General features: G+C 37.8%; 1 long non-coding RNA gene across 1 annotated transcript; it reads right to left on the bottom strand.

Moving 5' to 3' along the window:
• Nucleotides 1-2,455: 2,455 nt before the first annotated feature.
• Nucleotides 2,456-4,053, bottom strand: LOC141300034 (uncharacterized). Its single transcript, XR_012341903.1, has 3 exons — nucleotides 3,068-4,053; nucleotides 2,941-2,984; nucleotides 2,456-2,685 (listed from the first exon to the last, which is right to left on the bottom strand). It is a non-coding gene; the product is annotated as an uncharacterized lncRNA (long non-coding RNA).
• Nucleotides 4,054-6,256: the final 2,203 nt, after the last annotated feature.

Below are 6,256 nucleotides of genomic sequence, written 5' to 3'. Positions count from 1 at the left end.
CATCGGGAGTGGGTTCTACATAAAGTATGGATCATCTTTTGGTGCTTAAGGGATGACCCACTGTATTGTTGGAAGTTCATTGCAAACACTGTTTGGTTCAGGAGGTTTTTTTTTTTTTGTTGTTCATGGTTTATCGGCAAACCTGTTCACTTTGTCAGTTGCAAAAGGTACACAGTTTGGAAGGAGGAGGGAAAAAGGATCTTAAATATAGTACAGTATGAGTAATTGGAAAATTGTTAGTTACAATGTAAATGGCCTGAATCACCCCATAAAGAGGAAAAAAATATTTGCACAGTTAAAACGGTTGAGTTGCTCTTTGGGGTTACTGCAGGAAACACACCTCAATCAACTAGAACATGTTGAACAAGTTGAAACGGGAGTGGGTGGGACAGGTGTTTTGTGCTTCTTATGAAAATTATAAAAAGAGAGGAGTAGCTATACTCTGTCATAAATCATTGTGTTTGGTCCCAGATAAAGTACTGGAGGACAAAAAAGGTCGATGGGTGATGGTGATAGGTTCTATAGGAGAGGTCATGGTTACAATTATGAATATTTATGCACCTAATGAAGAGGATCCAGGTTTTTTTAAAGAGGTAGCTCAACTTTTGGCAGCAAACTCAAAAGGCATAATTATATTGGGAGGGGATTTTAATTGTGTAATAAATCGTTACATAGATAAATTCCCAGTGGATCAAAAGCATCAAACCTTAAAATCTAAGGTACTGTGTAGCTTCCTGGAGGAGTTTGGCCTTATTGACATATGGCGTTTTAAAAATCCAAAAGAAAGAGATTACACTCATTTTTCGAAAGCCCACAAGAGCCACTCGAGAATAGATTTTTTCTGTATACCTAAACAAGAAGCCCACAGAGTGGTTTAATGTTATATTCAGCCTCAAACTCTTTCAGATCATGGTCCGGTTGTAATGACTATAAGCTTAGACCAAAATAAACCCTTTAAATTATGGAGACTGAATGTATCGCTTTTGAATAATCCTGAGGTGGTTCAAAATATAAAGGACGAGCTGAAGGAATATTTAGAGCTAAATGATATAGATGAAATTTCCCCTTCTACATTATGGGACGGTGTTAAGGGGCAAAATAATAGCACTGTCTTCCAAACTAAAAAAAGAACGAGAGAAAAAACAAAAAAACTTAGAAGATCGGATTAGGAAGTTAGATATAGAACACAAAAAGACAAATGATGATAAAGTTTTGATTCAGCTGAATAAAAGTAAAAATGAGTTAAACGATTTACTAACACACAAAACTGAAGGTGCATTACGATTTAGTAATCAAAAATATTATGAACAAGGCAACAAAGCCAGTAGATTATTAGCTTTCCAATTAAAAAAATCACAAGCCAGTCGAATCGTCCAAAAAATTATGTGTCCCTATTCTAAGAATGTGGTGTCCCATCCTAAAGAAATAGCCAATGCTTTTTCTAAATACTATGAACAGTTGTATGACTCCCCTGCCATACCTAATAAATCAGAAAGAATAAAAAAGTTTCTTCAACAGGTTAATCTTTCCAAATTGGATGAAAATGATTCTAAAGTATTAGTGGAACCTATAACTCAGGATGAAATAAAACATATTATCAAAAAACTTAAAAATAACAAATCACCCGGTGTGGATGAGTTTCCTGGGGAATTTTATAAGTGTTTTCAAGCAGAGATCACTCCTCTTCTGCAAAGGGTGTTTAATTATGCTTTAACCTCTTAACCAGCGCCCCTATTTTTGATCATTTTCTGAAAAACGACTTACCCAAATAAAAATGTCTGTAGCTCTTGAACCCTAAGGTCTATATTTATAAATCTGGTATTGATTGAAAGTAGACACCTTAATCTTTGTTACTCTGGAGTTAAAATAACTCAAAATTAGTATAGCAACAGAGTAAAACAAGGTAAAACATACATGAAAGTGACTCGCGATATCTTTGAATAAAATATAATTAGGGAAAAAAGGATGAGGATTGGATGATAGGGCTTTGAAAACACCAATAGGATCAAGCTGAATGTCTGTTCATGCTTTGATTCAAATTTGAGGATGATACTCCCAAAAATGTAGTTTCTGTAAGCTTTTATGTAAAAAAAGTCTAGGCGTCCTTTCAAAAAAGCCATTTGGAGACCCCAAGTGGACACTTGGTAACCAACTGACCAAATGAGTCAAAACAACACATTACATTTATGTATATCAATTCAGAACTGCTCTGCCCACCAAAACACTGAAGAAAAAAATATTTATGAACAGCATTTGTAGTTTTTTTGGTTACCAAGTCTCCAAATGGTATTTTTTGAAAGGACGCCTAAACTATTCCTGAAATAATTAGTAATATGTATTGATTTTTTTTTTTTTTATTATTATTATTATTTATTTTATTTTTATTTATTTATTTTTTTTTCACGTTTCACTTACAGAAACTATATGTATTTTATTTCAAGAAAAGTTTGGGAAATGTCATTTAGAGCTTTTATTTCAAGAAAAGTCAAGGAATCCATTTGTTTACATTTGTAAATGTCTTTCTCTGCTTATTACAAATACCCAACTACTGTAAAACTAAATACATTATTTATAGTATTTTCAGTGTAGGAAGACTCAAGGCAGTCACTAAAAATGTTTGTTCTCTGACCAACTGGATGCCAGTCACTGAAAATGTTTGTTCTCTGACCAACTGGATGCCAGTCACTGAAAGACAGGAAAGAGAGAGAAAGAAAGAAAGAAAGAAAGAAAGAAAGTGTGTAAACAAAACAAATCAAATCCGCAACACTGTGTTTACATATTTGTATTATCTCTATCTCTCTCTCTCACACACACACACACACACACACACACACACACACACACACACACACACACACACACCCACCCAAACACAAACAAACGCGCGCACACTCAAAACTCATACATACACATGGCACGCACAAACAAACACATCCATACCTCATGAAGTCCTCTCACTTCCTCCCCGTTGTCATGTTTACAATCTAGAACAGCACATGAACAAAACACATCAGACATATCATAATACATAACATATAAACATTCGGAGAACGCTGTTGACACTTACGTGCTAATGCTATCCATGGCTAGGGTGCATCTCAGTGCGTCTTTCTGCTGTTCTTCGCCACGAATTCGAAAAACCACACACAATAGCACTAAAAACGCCACAAAACTCTTATAAAGTCGACGTTCTATGATGGAGAGACTCAGATGTAAGCTTTTGCAGAAAATCCGTTCTCTGACACACACTCAATGTAGCGTAGAGACGCCGTACATATGTACGCGGCGTGCGTAAACTAAAGCGCACGAATGCAACCTAACTTTGCGCTTGGGTATTCCTGAATCCTGCTTACGCAAACTACGCAAAATTTCACTCGTTGTAAACGTCCTCGTGGTTGGCTAACACTTCCATCCATCAAAACTTTGCTGGCTATGCATTGGCTTGCTTGAAACAGCCAAACCTTATGACCGCAAGAGTGACACCCCGGTGAGCCAGTCAGTACCTCTCCGGAGACTTTGCGTCATGGACTGGGCTCTGATTGACTGAGAGAGACGGGGGAGGACTCATTTTACTCGGAAGAGTCTATTCTATGGGAAATGTATGGCATTTCAACGCTGGAACACGAATTAGAATCGATATTTCTTTGAAAATGGACGTTATCGATAACTATAACTCGAATCGCTCATGTAAACAAAGGATGATCTTTCGGTTTTTACCCCATTTACTCTTTGTTTTGGATTAAAAACTGGGATGCATTTTGAACAGTGAACTCTTACCTTGAAATGTGTGCTGTTGTTTCTAAGATAAGTCGGAGCTGATCGGAGCTATATGCAATGAAACGGAAGTAGTGCCGTTTGCTTTTACGGTTTACATGGCTGTGACTCTTCAGCATTTATGTTAACCCTTTCCTCTCTGGTGTTTTGATTCCGAAAAAAAGCTCAGAACATGAATCTTGAGTGTTTTAGCTTTCAACTGATATATAGTTTTTGATAGTTGATTGAATATATTTCTAAAACAAAGGTAATTAAAAACGTAGAGACGCCTAAACACGCCCTTCCGGCCCGCCCGCGACTTAACGTGACTACATTCAAGATGGCGGCGATCGCTAAACTCCTTGAAGTTACTGTCTATATAAATCTTCTCGTAAATAAACTACCGGTGCTTTTTATGAGTTTTCAATGTCGCGTTTTGAATGTCAGGGCCCTTGGAAGTCTACCGATGAAGTGTGGCGCTACTTTGTGCCTCGTAAATGGCGTAAAACAGTGATTTATTTACATGACTGCTTCGATGCCCCATTGATCTCATTGACAAGCTGTTGTGAGCATCGGCTAACTGACCCCAGATTTCGGACAGCAGTGGACAAGACGAGATGAGATATGCAAGGTACGTTTACACTCGGTATCATGATTCAATACACTTTAGGTCAATATCACACCGGAGTTCTCCTTTAAACAGCAAACACCTAGAGTTGTAAATGTGAACTGATGGATCGACAAGATCATGTGTTATACAAATTTAAACAATTAAGGCAGCAAAATAATGAAATACTTGATTGACAATAATTGTTTAAATTAACATAAGAATTGATACTTTTGACTCTTGAAGGCTGGAATGTGAAGTTTATAATTTAAGAAATATTTTTTTGTTTTGTGAAACCTGCATCTGAATTGTAAATCATGCTTTTTACAGTCATTATAATTATTTATTTTTTAAACTTATTTATTTATTTTTTGTTCAGGCCTTAAAAAAGGTACTTAAAGGTTGTATCAGCGATTTCTAGCCTGAAACATAAAGTGTCAAATTCAGCTGACCTTTCATCACGATCCGCTCGCTGCCTGCCCCATAAATTGTCTGTGAAAAAAACACGTCTCTCTGGTCAGCCTAGGGTCCGAGATATGCCAAAAAAACAAACGGCACTACCAACCTTTCCACAGATAAACAAACAGTGTTCCAACCAATCAGCGTCAGGGGTTTGGTGTTGTGGACTTTCGCTCCGCCTCCCTCACATCCCAGCACCAGTAGGAAAGTCCACAACACCAAACCCCTGACGCTGATTGGTTGGAACACTGTTTGTTTATCTGTGGAATAGTTGATAGCGCCGATTGTTTTTTTTGCATATCTCGGACCCTAGGCTGACCAGAGAGACGCATTTTTTTCACAGACAATTTATGGGGCAGGCAGCGAGCGGATCGTGAAGAAAGCTCAGCTGAATTTGACACTTTATGTTTTAGGCTAGAAATCGCTGATACAACCTTTAATTGTCACAAATTTAACATAAAATATGCTGCAGATACCCTGTCCCGCAAAAAACATAAATAGTTTTTTTAAGATATAATTGTCCGGACCTTGGCTGGTGAGCAGGGTTCATTACTGGACCTTGAGCCGTTTTAGTTGAAGACCCCTGGTATAGGGTATCCAGACGTCCTGATTATAGATGTCAGGTCGTTTTATGCTACACTAAGGCTAAAATATGCAACTTTTCATTTGCAGAATGAGAGAATTTGATGAGAGGGAGGCATTTACAGTGCAGAAAGTGGATGAGGGCTGTAAAACAAGGTGGAACTGGTCTTGGTTACAGGTTGAAACAGAGATTGAGGTCAAGACAGCCAAACACAAATTCAAAATGTCAGACTTTAAAAAAAAAAAAAAAAAAAAAAAAAAAGGGATATGCTAAATGTACTCTCTGCATGAAAGATATTAATTATGGTAACAAGGGGGTGCATGCTCTGTTGAAACACTACCAGAGTGCTATACACACACAGAGAGTGGCTACCATCATATCTACCCAAAGTGTGGCCCAGCTCCTCTATCAAGATGGCAGATGTTGGTGGCAATGCAATTATATGATATTTGCTGCGGGAGCACGGTCTTCGATAATCTCACTCCTTTTTGACCATACCTCTGTCTGCATCCCTGATAAGCGTGCATGGCTTCCAGTGGCACTGGGTTACCGGTGTTTAGTGATGATGTGACAGAAGACAGAAGCAGCCAGGAGAATTCTGAAGTGTATAGGGATATACTGTCTGCCCAGATTCAGTTAAATGGAGCAAAGTAGTTTGGGCAGCTCTTCATAGTACAAATGGACGATGACCTAAACCATACAGCAAAAGCAACTGAGGAGTTTTTAAAGGTAAAAAAGTGGAATAATGTGCAATACCAAGTCAATCTTCTGATTTCAAATTGATCGAGGATGCATTTCACTTGCTGAAGACAAAACTGAAAGGCAGAAAGACCCACAAACCAACAACAACTGAA

The sequence above is a fragment of the Garra rufa genome, chromosome 24 (genome assembly GCF_049309525.1).
Source record: "Garra rufa chromosome 24, GarRuf1.0, whole genome shotgun sequence".
In the NCBI taxonomy this organism is placed as follows: Eukaryota; Metazoa; Chordata; class Actinopteri; order Cypriniformes; family Cyprinidae; genus Garra; species Garra rufa.
This window is presented reverse-complemented; position numbering and strand designations above follow the sequence as displayed.